The following is a 14,528-nucleotide window of genomic DNA, read 5'->3' on the forward strand; positions in this document are numbered from 1 at the left end:
ACACACACACACTCACACACACACACACACACACACACACACACACACACACACACACTCACACACACACACACACACACACACACACACACACACACTCACACACACACACACACACACACACACACACACACACACACACACACACACACTCACACACACACACACACACACACACACATACACACACACACACACACACACACACACACACACACACACACACACACACACACACACACACACACTCACACATATACCACCACGAGGAGGAGGGAGAGGAGAGGAGGTGGTGGGGGGATCAGAGAATTAATTATACAGCCAACGAGCCTCTATTTCCTAATGGGTGAAGAATTTATATATATTCGGCTCAAGTTTTATGTAATGTATATATATGCATGTGTGAGTATACACACACACATATATATATGTATATATATATATATATATATATATATATATATATATATATATATATATATATATATATATATATACACACACACTCCCGTGGTGTAAAGGTTGGAGTTCCTGGTCGTGACCCATTCACGGGCCGCTCAGGGTCAAGCGCATAGGTTCGAATCCAGGATGCGGCAGTCGATCCACTGTTAACCCAGCTGTTCATCCACCCCTAAAGGTTGGTCGATAAAATGGGTACCTGGCTCAGAAACTTTGGATGTCCAGATTATGAGCAGAGGCAAATATAAATGACCATAACTAAAACTTTTACTAAAGGGCTGATTATAATATCAATTAGTTACCAATTTATTCAGCCATATCCAATTTTTTTCCATTTCACTCAAATCGCTTCGCAGTGATCAGGGAAAGAGGGAAGTGACACGAGATATGAAGACATACCACGTCCACACACACAGTCAACAAGTCTAGTGTGTCTGTGTGTGTGTGTGTGTGTGTGTGTGTGTGTGTGTGTGTGTATTATGCTGCACAATTTGACCACCTTGGTTATCAACCATCATCGCACGATGTGTTAATCAGGACCTCCTCGTCACGAAAATACCAAACAGCAGGTCATGAATCTAACACAACCGCGCATTAAGACGACACGCACCACTTGACATTTAACCCTGTCGAAATCTCATTTGCATACTCCCATCGAGGACTCTGACCTTGTGTTGTTTTTTTCTTCTTCTTCTTCCAGGGATGACATTATTTCTTGAGGTTTAATCTTTTTTCTTTTTTTTTTTTTCGGTGGTGGTGTAAGTGGTTAGTATTGGTGACCGTGACGCATTCTCGGGCCGCCTGGGGTGGGAAGGGAGGGGGTCGAGGGCGTGGGTTCGAATCCTTGTTGTTGCGGCGGTCGGTCCACAGTCAACCCCAGCTGTCCTTCATCCTCTCTTAGGGTTTGGTCAATAAAGTGGGTACCTGGCTTAGGATACACGCACACACACACACACACACACACACACACACACACACACACACATATATATATATATATATATGTGTGTGTGTGTATATATATATATATATATATATATATATATATATATATATATATATGTGTGTATATATATATATATATATATTTTTTTTTTTTTTTTTTTTTTTATACTTTGTCGCTGTCTCCCGCGTTTGCGAGGTAGCGCAAGGAAACAGACGAAAGAAATGGCCCAACCCCCCCCATACACATGTACATACACACGTCCACACACGGAAATATACATACCTACAGAGCTTTCCATGGTTTACCCCGGACGCTTCACATGCCTTGATTCAATCCACTGACAGCACGTCAACCCCTGTATACCACATCGCTCCAATTCACTCTATTCCTTGCCCTCCTTTCACCCTCCTGCATGTTTAGGCCCCGATCACACAAAATCCTTTTCACTCCATCTTTCCACCTCCAATTTGGTCTCCCTCTTCTCCTCGTTCCCTCCACCTCCGACACATATATCCTCTTGGTCAATCTTTCCTCACTCATTCTCTCCATGTGCCCAAACCATTTCAAAACACCCTCTTCTGCTCTCTCAACCACGCTCTTTTTATTTCCACACATCTCTCTTACCCTTACGTTACTTACTCGATCAAACCACCTCACACCACACATTGTCCTCAAACATCTCATTTCCAGCACATCCAACCTCCTGCGCACAACTCTATCCATAGCCCACGCCTCGCAACCATACAACATTGTTGGAACTACTATTCCTTCAAACATACCCATTTTTGCTTTCCGGGATAATGTTCTCGACTTCCACACATTTTTCAAGGCTCCCAAAATTTTTGCCCCCTCCCCCACCCTATGATCCACTTCCGCTTCCATGGTTCCATCCGCTGACAGATCCACTCCCAGATATCTAAAACACTTCACTTCCTCCAGTTTTTCACCATTCAAACTCACCTCCCAATTGACTTGACCCTCAACCCTACTGTACCTAATAACCTTGCTCTTATTCACATTTACTCTTAACTTTCTTCTTCCACACACTTTACCAAACTCCGTCACCAGCTTCTGCAGTTTCTCACATATATATATGTATGTGTGTGTGTATATATATATATATATATATATATATATATATATATATATATATATATATATATCAATGAAACAGCCTTGATCAGGGAATTCAGTTACCCGTGTCGTCTCAGCTGACCTAAATGTAATCCTTAACTCCAAGGGAGGGAAAAAAAAAGGAAGCTACATCTATGATTCCATGTGTTATGAGTTCATATGGTTCTCGAGGTCACGCGTTGCGACGGTACATCTGGACCGGTTCATCGCTGGCGATACGGGGATGAGGAACGTCTATGCAGTGATCGATCGGTACATATCGTATATGGTTCTTCGTGAATGTGATGATACTTGTAATAATTGTAACACCACGGAGTAGTCTGTAAGGCATGGTTGTGGATGGTGAGCTCTGGTTATCCGAACGGTATACGCGACAGCGCTGGAGTGGGTGGGTGCAAAGGAGGCCATTTTTTTTTTTTTTCTTTTCTTCTGTTCCTGACGCTATCTCGCTAAAGAGGGAAGACCAATCAAGGACGAAGAAAAGAATAACTGTAATAGCAAGAAGAAGAAGAAGAAGAAGAAGAGGAAGAAGAAGCAGAAGAGAAGAAGAAGAAGAAGAAGAAGAAGAGAAGAAGAAGAAGAAGAAGCTGATGATGGTGATGATCAATAAGAAGAAGAAGAAGAAGAAGAAGAAGAAGAAGAAGAAGAAGAAAAAAAAGAAGAATAAAAAGAGAAGAAGAAGAAGAAGAAGAAGGAGAAGAAGAAGTAGAAGAGAAAAAGAAGCTGATGATGGTGATGATGAATAAGAAGAAGAAGAAGAAAGGAAAGAGGAGAGATGAAAAAGATGAAAAAGAAGAAGAAGAAGAAGATAGGAAAGAGGAAAGAAGAAAGAAGAAAAACGCGCGTCTTCATGTGTACAAACGTTAAACTACAGACCATGGGAGACCTGACGTATTAAGGAGGAGGAGGCATTTGGCAACTCCCCCCCCCCCCCCCCCCCCCCCCCCCCCAACAACTGTTCACCTCCAATATGGAATTTTTAATAAAACCGGATTTCCCTTGGCTCTTGCTTGTTCAGCCGGACAAAAGCGCGGATTAAATCCAGTTACATCCAGTGAAACACGGACGGTTTCGGAACCTCCTATCTGCGGTTGGCCGAGCGTAAATCGGAGCCTGATTTTGTGGGGGTAATCTCGAGGGATGATGCGGCGTCTGGCTCCACGCTCAGATCTCACTGACTGAGCTCGAGGTTCGCCTACCGTATGATGATCGTCTTGTGACTGAGTTATCACGTCCATCTCTGGTTCATCCTACACGGTCATGAAAACTCACAAGGACAACCACAATTCAATCACTAAACACACACACACACACACACACACATAATATATTATATATATATATATTATTTATATATATATAATATATATATATATATAATATATAAAAGAATATTGGTAAAAGTTCCAAAGGAAGGTCGGTTAAAAAGGCCAAAGATTGGGGTGATACACGAAAGTTTAGGAAATGTTAATGTTCCCCGGTGGATAATAAGAGTTAATTAAGGAAAATGAATTCAGTGAAGGTCGTAAATGGAGGTTATATACAAGTAGTGGTGATATGATAAAGGATATGAAGAAGTACTTTGAAAAGTTTTCTTAAAAAATGGACAGATTTTCGTTTCATATACCGTGTATTTGCGACAGTTGACAAGGAAGTTTTGAAAAGTTTTTTGAAGGAAAAAGGGCTCCCATAAAAGTATGGGAAGATGAAACTAAGCACAGTTTCGAAAAAAAATTCGCAATGGAATTTATTAAAAAGGGGTGACTTTTGTTGAGTATGCTATTATTTATGTATGTATGTCTTATGGTGAGGGAGGATTGGGAATCGTTTTGCCATTTCACAAGGCAAAGGAATAAGAGTGAGTGCTCAAACCACAGAGCTAAAAAGTTTGTGATATGACCGTAAAATAATCGGGGGTATTGATTGGAGGGAAGGCATTTTAACTCAGATGGGGGGGAGCAGTAGGTTTAGTAATGTAAGAGTGTGGATCAGTATGGTTAAATTAAGAGAATATTTGAATAGCAAAAGGATTGTATGTAGATTTTTGGTTAGAGCTATATCCTACGTTATAGAGATGCTATGTGGAAGTATTAAGAATATATGTTGGATGAAGTTATTAAACATTGAAAATTTTTATCGAGGATTAAGCATGTGTACTTTAAAAAGATAAGTATTGGTTCTAGTGAATGTAGGTTGCCAGCCCGTTATGTCCCTGGGTTGTTAACCTGGTGTTTGGATGGGGCCTTGTTAGGGGGTAAATTAAAATCCTGAAAGAGGGAAGTATATATATGTTGGGGATATAGAGCTTGAGTGAGTAGTTGTAGATTCGCTGATATATATACTATACTTTAGGTCGATACGGTCATGTGAGAACCAGCAAGCTGGTGACGATTGGTTAAAGTTCTTAACCAAGTTTCTTATAACAGGTTATTAGGTACAGTAGGTTGACCGTCAGTACGAGGATGCGACTTTAATGCAAACTGCCCAGGTAAGCCCGTTTTCTCTTTTCTTCTTCACTGGCAACCTTTTCATGTCTTTTCGGTGATGGGGCGAAATTTTGCAGGATCCTTTAAATGTGTCGGAAATCAGAAAGATGGCAAAATATGTTATGGTCTGAAGGAATGTGGTTCAAAATGTATGTATGGTTTTTGGTATCGTGGTTTGTGTGTGTTGTGTGGTGTGTGTTGTGTGTGTGTGTTTGTTTGGTTTTCGTTTGGTTGAGATGTAGAAAGTGCAGAAGGCCCATCGCTACATCATTTTGGACGTGCGTATGACCGAGTAAGTAACGTAAGGGTAAGGAGATGGTGGAAATAAAAAGAGCGTGGTTGAGAGAGCGAAGAGGGTTTTTTGAAAATGGTTTGGGCCATGGGAAATGAGTGGGAAAGATTGCCAAGAGGATATATGTGTGGAGGTGGAGGGAACGAGGAGAAGAGGGGGGACCAAATTGGGGTGGAAGATGGGGTGAAAAAGATTTTGTGTGATCGGGGCCTGAAAATGCAGGAGGGTGCAAGGAGGGCAAGGAATGAGTGAATTGGGGGCGAGTGGTTTTAAAAGGGGTTGACGTGCTGTCGTGGAGTGAATCAAGGGGATGTGAAGCGTTGGGGAAACCCTGGGAAAGGTGTGGTATGTATATTTGCGGTTGGACGTGTGTATGTAAAGTGTATGGGGGGGGGGGGGGGTTGGGCCATTTCTTTCGTCTGTTTCCTTTCGTACCTCGCAAACGGGGAGACGCGCAAAAAAAAAAAAAAAAAAAAAAAAAAAAAAAAAAAAAAAAAAAAAAAATATTTATATTTAAAAAATTTTTATTATTATATATATTAAAATTTTTTATATATATATTTTATTTATATTATATTATTTTTATAAATTTTTTTGGAAACAGTTTACAAATGGCTCCTGCTTCTCTTTTGGTCCCCTGAGATGCGATTAAAACACGAAAGTGACTTGGGAACTTACTGTTTATTTCCCGTGGGCCATGGGGATATATATATATATTATATATATATATATATATTAAAATATATATATTTAAGTATATTTATTTTTTTATTTATATAATAAAGAATCTCTTTGATAAAATCTTTGAAAGAAAGATTTTTCATTTTTAATACCTGTAAATTTTACAGTTCCCAAAACCGAATTTTTTTTTCTCAGTTTTTGTGATTTAGGAAAAAGGCTCTCCCCCTCAGATGGGAAGTCGAATAGAATTAACTCACTATTCGAAAAAAAAATCGAAATTAAACATAGTGTTCAGCGTCTCTTTGGATGTTAACTATCCTATCTATCTCTGTCGTCTATAGTCTTTACGAAATTCATAAAAAGATTTAATCTTTCCCCAGTTCTTACCATCAAATACAACTGAATACAACTGAATTCAGAATGCAACAGACCATTAGATCCTAAGGAAGCTGTTTGTAATAGACGAAGAGAACAGAATCTCATGGATTCATGTGCTATGTGTAGAAAGACACAATTTTTTTCCAAAGAGGAAGACCCGTAAATTTATGGTACTGCTAAAGAGATGCAAATAATATGAGTCGTAAATTTAAGAGAAATATTTCGGAAGTCTATGCTTACAAAGACTGTGAAAGATATCGTAGACCTATATCCTCCTTCCATATGCCTATATGAGCAATATAGTCTTATATATATATATATATATATATATATATATATATATATATATATATAGTGCATATGATCGCGCTTCCGCCTACCACGCATATGGTCCTGGGTTCGAACCCTGGCTGTTGGAGGGCCTTATGTGATATATATATATATATAATATATATATATATATATATATATATATATATATATATATATATATATATATATATATATATATATATATAAAGGTCTATACGGCCATGTCACACCTGGCCAAGCGTGATGATAACGACGCGCTCTCACACTTTCTTTCCCTCCTTCCCTCCCTCCCTCTCTTCCTCTCTCTATCTTGGGATTGCCTTCGTTACCTCCTACCGAAGAGATGCGACTTAATATCGTCACACGCCCCAGGTAACTTGCCCGCTGCTCTCTCTCTCTCTCTCTCTCTCTCTCTCTCTCTCTCTCTCTCTCTCTTCTCTCTCTCTCTCCTTTTCCTGTGCTGCTGTTGCAGGATCATTTTCTTTGTCGAACATCATAGAAATGGATGGCATAATATCTTTAATGAGTCTGTAGCACATTTTGACTGAGTATACTGTGTTTTCATTGGATATTCCTGTGTGTGTGTGTGTGTGTGTGTGTGTGTGTGTGTGTGTGTGTGTGTTTCGCCGTTTCCCGCGTTTGTGAGCTACAGTCAGGAACAGATGAAGAAAGGCCACATCCGCTCACATCCATTCTCTAGCTGTCGTCTGTAATGCACCGAAACCACAGCTCCCTATCCACACCCAGGCCCCACATTCCTTTCCATAGTTTACCCTGGACGTTTCGCATGCTCTGGTTCAGTATATTGACAGCACGTCGACCCCTGAAAAACCAAATCTTTCCTATGCCCTCTATCCCGCGCAAGCCTTTCACCTTCCTGCATGTGCAGGCCCCAGTCACTCAAAATCTTTTGCTCCATCTTTCCACATCCTAATTGGTCTTCCCCTTTTCCTTGTCTCCTCCACCTCTGACGTATATATCCTCTATGCCAACCTTTCATCATTCATTCTCCCAGACTTCACATCCATATAACAATTTAGGAACTACAACACCTTCAAGCATGCCCATTTTCGTCGTCACAGATAAGGACCTCTCATTCCACACATTCTTCAGCGCTCCCAGAACTTTCACCCCCCGACCCACCATATGACTTACTTCCGCTTGCATTGTTCAATATGCCGCCATGTCAAGTCCCAGGTATCTGAAACACTATGTATGTACAGTGTGTATGTATGTGTGTGTGTGTGTGTGTGTGTGTGTGTGTGTGTGTGTGTGTGTGTGTGTGTGTGCGCGCGCACACCCCATCAACATAAAATTCAAATTCTCCTTTCACAGTAAGACGAGAGGCGTATCACAGGGGGGGACGGGAGATACAAAGACCATGTTCCCGGCCGTGAGCAGTGCGCCCCACTACAGATGGTCTCAGCCCAGCGGTCGTCTCGGTGTGCCTCGGGATGAGTGACGGCCAAACTTAGGCAACCATCATCCAGTGGTTAACACACGAGAGAGAGGGAGTAGGGAGATGAGAGAGAGAGAGAGAGAGAGAGAGAGAGAGAGAGAGAGAGAGAGAGAGAGAGAGAGAGAGAGAGAGAGAGAGACAGAGACTGTGACACACAGGCAGAAGTAAGAGTAGAAATTACGTGGAAATGAGGTGGTAAGATCACACGGCACGTATGTAATTAGGGTGAGATTAAAGAAAAAATAAGAAGAAGGGAGAGAAAACACGGTGAGAGTGAACATTCAGAGTGAGAGGAGGGAGAGAGTGGCGGGGGGAGGGGGGGGGGAGTGACTGACCCACTGAACCAAAAAGTCATTCGCAGGGGAAACGTAAGCTTAGGTCGAGTCTTCGTCCAAAATGGTATAGAGAGAGAGAGAGAGAGAGAGAGAGAGAGAGAGAGAGAGAGAGAGAGAGAGAGAGAGAGAGAGAGAGAGAGACCTGGGGAGCCACTGCCGAGCCTTTCATGCAAAGGAGAGAGAGAGAGAGAGAGAGAGAGAGAGAGAGAGAGAGAGAGAGAGAGAGAGAGAGAGAGAGAGAGAGAGAGAGACCTGGGGAGCCACTGCCGAGCCTTTCATGCAAAGGAGGGAGAGAGAGAGAGAGAGAGAGAGAGAGAGAGAGAGAGAGAGAGAGAGAGAGAGAGAGAGAGAGAGAGAGAGAGAGAGGAGGGAGGGATGGAGGGAGAGGAGGATTTATTTCATTCAAACGAGGACTTTCCTCGTTTCAAAAGGATGAAGAGTTCAGGGGGAAGAAAAGAAAAGGCAGCAAGTGCATATCCTCTTTTCACTCGTGTTCTTCAATATCTTCAGGAGGGGGAAAGAGAGGAGGAGAGGGAGGAAGAGGAGGAGGAGGAGGAGGAGGAGGAGGAGGAGGAGGAGGAGGGGGAGGAAGAAGGAGGAGGAGGAAGAAGAAGGAGGAAAAGGGAAGCAGGAGGAGGAGGAGGAGGAGGAGGAGGAGGAGAAGGAGGAGGAGATGGAGAGGGCATGAGAGGGGAAGATATGAAAGACGAGGAAGATTCAGGAAACCCTGTACATTCTATGGCACTGGAGAGCACCACCTTCTTTTTCTTGATGGAAGCTACTACAAGGACGACGTCACTCAGAAGGAAGAGGTGTGGCTACCAGGTGTTGTCCCTCGAGAGTCGACGGCTGAAGTGGAGTGCCCGAGGTGTGTGGCACTGACCGTGCTTAGTGAGCGAGGCAATTCTCTTTCTCTGGGGTCTCCAAGTGGGTGTATGTATGGGAGGTGAGACTGTTGGCAGTATTTCAGTGTATGGCAGTGAGACTGTTGGCAGTGTTTCAGTATTTCAGTGTTGTCTAATTCTCATTTCACTTTGCATTTACTCGAAGGGAATCTCAGCAGCCCATTGACGAGACCAGCTCTGGAGGCTGTCTAGGACCCTTCCCTGGAAACTGAGGCAGTCATTCCTTTCTTTCTTTCTTTTTTTTCCCCACCCAGCACCTGGCCATCATCCGCAAACAGGTTTAGACAAGATTTCAGTGCACCAGGCAGGTCTTTTAATACGAAAATGACGCGCGTGTGTGTGTGTGTGTGTGTGTGTGTGTGTGTGTGTGTGTGTGTGTGTGTGTATGCGTTAGCTGACCAACAGCTGACCACTCCACCCCCCCAGCTCCACCAACAGCTGCCCACCACTTCCACCCCATCTTCCCCTAAAGTGGACCAATCTCCCCAGAACAAATCAGAGCAGCTGATCATCACTTTAGCAGCAGGAGCAGCAGTAGCAACAGCTGATTCCTACCCCCTCACCTAGCAGCACCTAGCAGCAACAGCAGCTGATTCTTACCCCCTCACCTAGCAGCAACAGCAGCTGATTCTTACCACCTCACCTAGCAGCACCTAGCAGCACCTAGCAGCAGCTAAGCATTGTTGAACACCCTAGCACCATACATTCACCCTCACACCTCCTCCCACAGGATAACAGCCCCGTGTTCGCGCTCTGTATATGTACACACACCAGGAGTCTGCGCCATGCTCCTCCTATTCAGCATGACCCATCGCCCCCGTGTCTTCCCCCGCAGGGTGAGCGCGTATGTACTCTGGCCTCGGGAGAGGACTTGGGTAGATACGAGTTACGTTTATAGCTCGGGGAACTGACCTGCCGGACTTTTACAGCGACGAAAACCCACCACCGCCAGCATTTCTACTCCCCACGTAAATGGGCAAAATTTAGACAATATCTTTTTTTTTTTTCCTTTTTTTTGTGTAAACGTGTGAATTATTTTTCCTTTCTTTTTTTTTTTTGAGGCGTCAACATAACGAGAGGGAGGGGGTGGGAAGGGAGGAACTATCACATAAATAAGGAACAGACCACCTTCTTCACCTCCTCCTTCTATGTGGGTGTGATGGAGGCCACTGCCCAGCTATAAGGTACGTGTGTAACCCCAGAGCTATGACCAGAGGTCAGCCAATAAGCAGGTGGAGGACGATGACGAAGGCGAAGACGAAGACGACGAAGACGACGACGACGAAGACGACGAAGTGCTCAGAGGAGTGATGAAGACAACGGGGACGAGAAGAGGGGAAGACGGAAAGGGGAGCTAAAGAACAAAGAGAGAGAGAGAGAGAGAGAGAGAGAGAGAGAGAGAGAGAGAGAGAGAGAGAGAGAGAGAGAGAGAGAACAAAGAAGATCATGATACTAAAAGGAAGTCGAAGGAAGCAGGGAGGAGGAAACACAACGGTGAATAAAATATGTTTAAGAAAATAAGACAGAAGGGTGCAAGATGATATCACGAAGGGCGGAGACAGAGGAGGAACAATAACACACCAGCTGAGGAAAGATAAAAGAAAGCGATGAAGAGGAAAAGGGAAACGTGTGATTAAGGGGTTTAAGAGGAACCGGAGGTTAATAGGTAGAGGGAAGAGGATTAAAAAGGAATTAAATGTAAGTGCTAGGAAGAGCCAGGAAGGTGGTGGGAATGGAGGAAGAGAGAGAGAGAGAGAGAGAGAGAGAGAGAGAGAGAGAGAGAGAGAGAGAGAGAGAGAGAGAGAGAAGAGAAAGGAGCCATAATGGAACTAGCAAGCAAGTGAGCGAGGATCAAGGAATGGGTCGATCGGGGAGGGAAGCAAAGTACGTCGAGACCAGGAGAGAATCACGTGAGAACGAGGGAGGGGCTGGGAGAGGGAGGCGCAGGTAGGGTAAAGCCGAGAGAAGCAAGTACAGAAGTGTGACCGGGAGCGAGATCAAGAAGGGTGGAGAGAGAGAGAGAGAGAGAGAGAGAGAGAGAGAGAGAGAGAGAGAGAGAGAGAGAGAGAGAGAGAGAGAGAGAGAGAGAGAGAGAGAGAGAAAGATTACATAGCGGAGAAGACAAGTGGTAGTCCAGCAATACTCTGGTGAGAACCTGTGACACACGCGAAAGAGACGAAGGTACGGTAGAATGAAAACAAAAAAAAAAATAAAAGATACAACACACTAAAGAAAAGACGAAGACACTGAAAACGGAGACAAGACAAACTGGAGGCAAATACTGAGAACAGTGCAACAATATTAAACCTAAGGAAGAAAACGTATCATTTAAAGCGAGTTGGAAGAAAACGTATCATTTAAAGCGAGTTTAAATCAAGAATAAGATATTTCTTCTTCTTTTTTTTTTTTTTGGTGGAGGTGGCGTGGCCAGGAAGCAATCTTAATTCCTAACGACCCCAAAACCTCATCGCTGACTGTATGGTTGAGACACCCACTGGAAAGCCAACGCCAGACCCCTGGCGTAGAGAGAGGGGGAGGTGATGGTGGTGGCTGGAGTGGAAGGGGCTTCCCACAGGAGGAGAGGGAGAGGAGAGGCGGAACCCTGTGTTCAACTACATGCATGACGATCCTGTTATAAAAAGGAAAAAAAAACGGGAGAGTGTTGACATACAGAGAGAGAGAGAGAGAGAGAGAGAGATGAAGGCGATGGAGGAGGTGATGCATGGAGGCGACAAGCCTTTCATATGCATGACAGTGTCGAACGAACATGCACATATATTTTTTTTTTTTCTTTTTGGTAAAGGGGGGAGGAGGGAGGAGGGAAGAAAACAAAATGGGTGGTGGTGTGTGGGTGGGGGAGAGAGAGGACACACAGGCTTGCGATACGTGCAAGCAAGGTAAGTGCGACTCACTCACTTATACAGACGGATCTGCTGGCCCTACCGTACCTAACCTAACCTAACCTAACCTAACCTAACCTAACCTAACCTAACCTAACCTAACACCCTCGTGCGGACAGGATTGACGAACGGAGATTTAGAGCAGAGAAAACGAGGAAAGAACTAGAGAGAGAGAGAGAGAGAGAGAGAGAGAGAGAGAGAGAGAGAGAGAGAGAGAGAGAGAGAGAGAGAGAGAGAGAGAGAGAGAGAGAGAGAGAGAGAGAGAGAGAGAGACTTCTCAAACCACTGGCTCCCCTCGGCCCGTGAAGAGATAGAGAGATAGAAGTAGACGAGCTGGTGTTGGGAGAATAATGGAAAGAAAAGAATTAAAACCGCCAATCCTTCCTTCCCTCCCTCCCTCCCTGCCTGCCTCTGTGAGTGGCACGACGGAGCTCTTGCCTCTCCCAGTCCTGAGGCACCTAATCCCTCCCCTTGTCTCAGCCACTGCCTCGCCCAGCCTCAGCCACTGCCTCGTCTAGTCTCAGCCACTGCCTCGCCCAGTTTCAGCCACTGCCTCGCCCAGTCTCAGCCACTGCCTCGCCCAGCCTCAGCCACTGCCTCGCCCAGTCTCAGTCCTGCCTCGCCCAGACTCAGTCCTGCCTCGCCCAGTCTCAGCCACTGCCTCGCCCAGCCTCAGCCACTGCCTCGCCCAGTCTTCCCCTCACCCGAGTTTTGCCTACTACGATCCACCCCTTACTCATCCCTGCCTCTCACGCAATCCTCCCCCAGTTCGGCCCTTGCCTCACCCCATTTCGCACCCAGACTCCCATTCCTGCTTTGCCTCATTTCTCCAGCCACCCGCTTCCACCCCTCGTACTCGCCATCTACGACACGCAGGGAATATATATATATATATATATATATATATATATATATATATATATATATATATATATATATATATATATATATATATATATACATATATATATATTTATCTATTTTATTTATTTATTTTGCTATATATATATATATATATATATATATATATATATATACACTGAAATCATTCAGATGAACTTGACACATGTACCCAGTCCTTGCTATAAAAGTTAGCCGTGAGCGATGAACAGTTTGGACATTCAAGCCTGATAGATAACAGACAATATTCCGGCAAAAATGTTCAAAAAAAAAAAAAGGGGGGGGGAAAAATACGACCTGACGCTTAAACAAATACTGCACGGTACACAAAGCTACGCCATCATTTATTATGATTGTCTATGATTCTGCCAATGATTCTCTCCCCCCAAAACCCCCCGACACAAAAAAAAAAAAATAACAATATCATACAGCATCGTTGGTTAATGTTCATATCGCCACGTGGGTTAGGAAATACATTTAGTTTGGGAGTCATATTTTGAGAATATGAAAATGGAATATTCTAAACATACAGCGACAAGCTATTGTTTTTTTTTTTTGTGGGGGGGGGTAAGAGGGGAAATGGGTTGGTAAGGGGGGGGTGATGGGGTGATGGGGTGATGGGGTGGGGGGTTTGCCATGAATACGGAAAACAAAAGCGCTGAATTATGTACAGTGGACCACACACAGCCTGTTGTTGCCTCGGCCCACATGACAATATTGTGGCTTTCAATTTCATTGTCTAGGGGGAACAATTACCTGCATTGGCCCTTCAGAAAAAAAGATATATATATATATATATATATATATATATATATATATATATATATATATATATATATATATATATATATATATATATATATATATTGGAAAGGATCACAATTGAGCGAGTGATCAAGTATATTCCAATGAGTCCACGGTGAAAATGAAACACGATAAGTCCCCAAGTGCACTTTCGTGTAATAATCACATCATCAGGGGAGATACAAGAAAGAAACATAACAGTCAGTTGATATACAACGAAAAAAACGTAGCTAGGACGCCATTTGGTAAACAAGTGACTGTTCAAAGACGATATATATATATATATATATATATATATATATATATATATATATATATATTTTTTTTTTTTTTTTTTTTTTATACTTTGTCGCTGTCTCCCGCGTTTGCGAGGTAGCGCAAGGAAACAGACGAAAGAAATGGCCCAACCCCCCCCCCCCATACACATGTACATACACACGTCCAGACACGCAAATATACATACCTACACAGCTTTCCATGGTTTACCCCAGACGCTTCACATGCCTTGCTTCAATCCACTGACAGCACGTCAACCCC

Source organism: Panulirus ornatus, chromosome 63 (assembly GCF_036320965.1).
Source record: "Panulirus ornatus isolate Po-2019 chromosome 63, ASM3632096v1, whole genome shotgun sequence".
Lineage (NCBI taxonomy): Eukaryota > Metazoa > Arthropoda > Malacostraca > Decapoda > Palinuridae > Panulirus > Panulirus ornatus.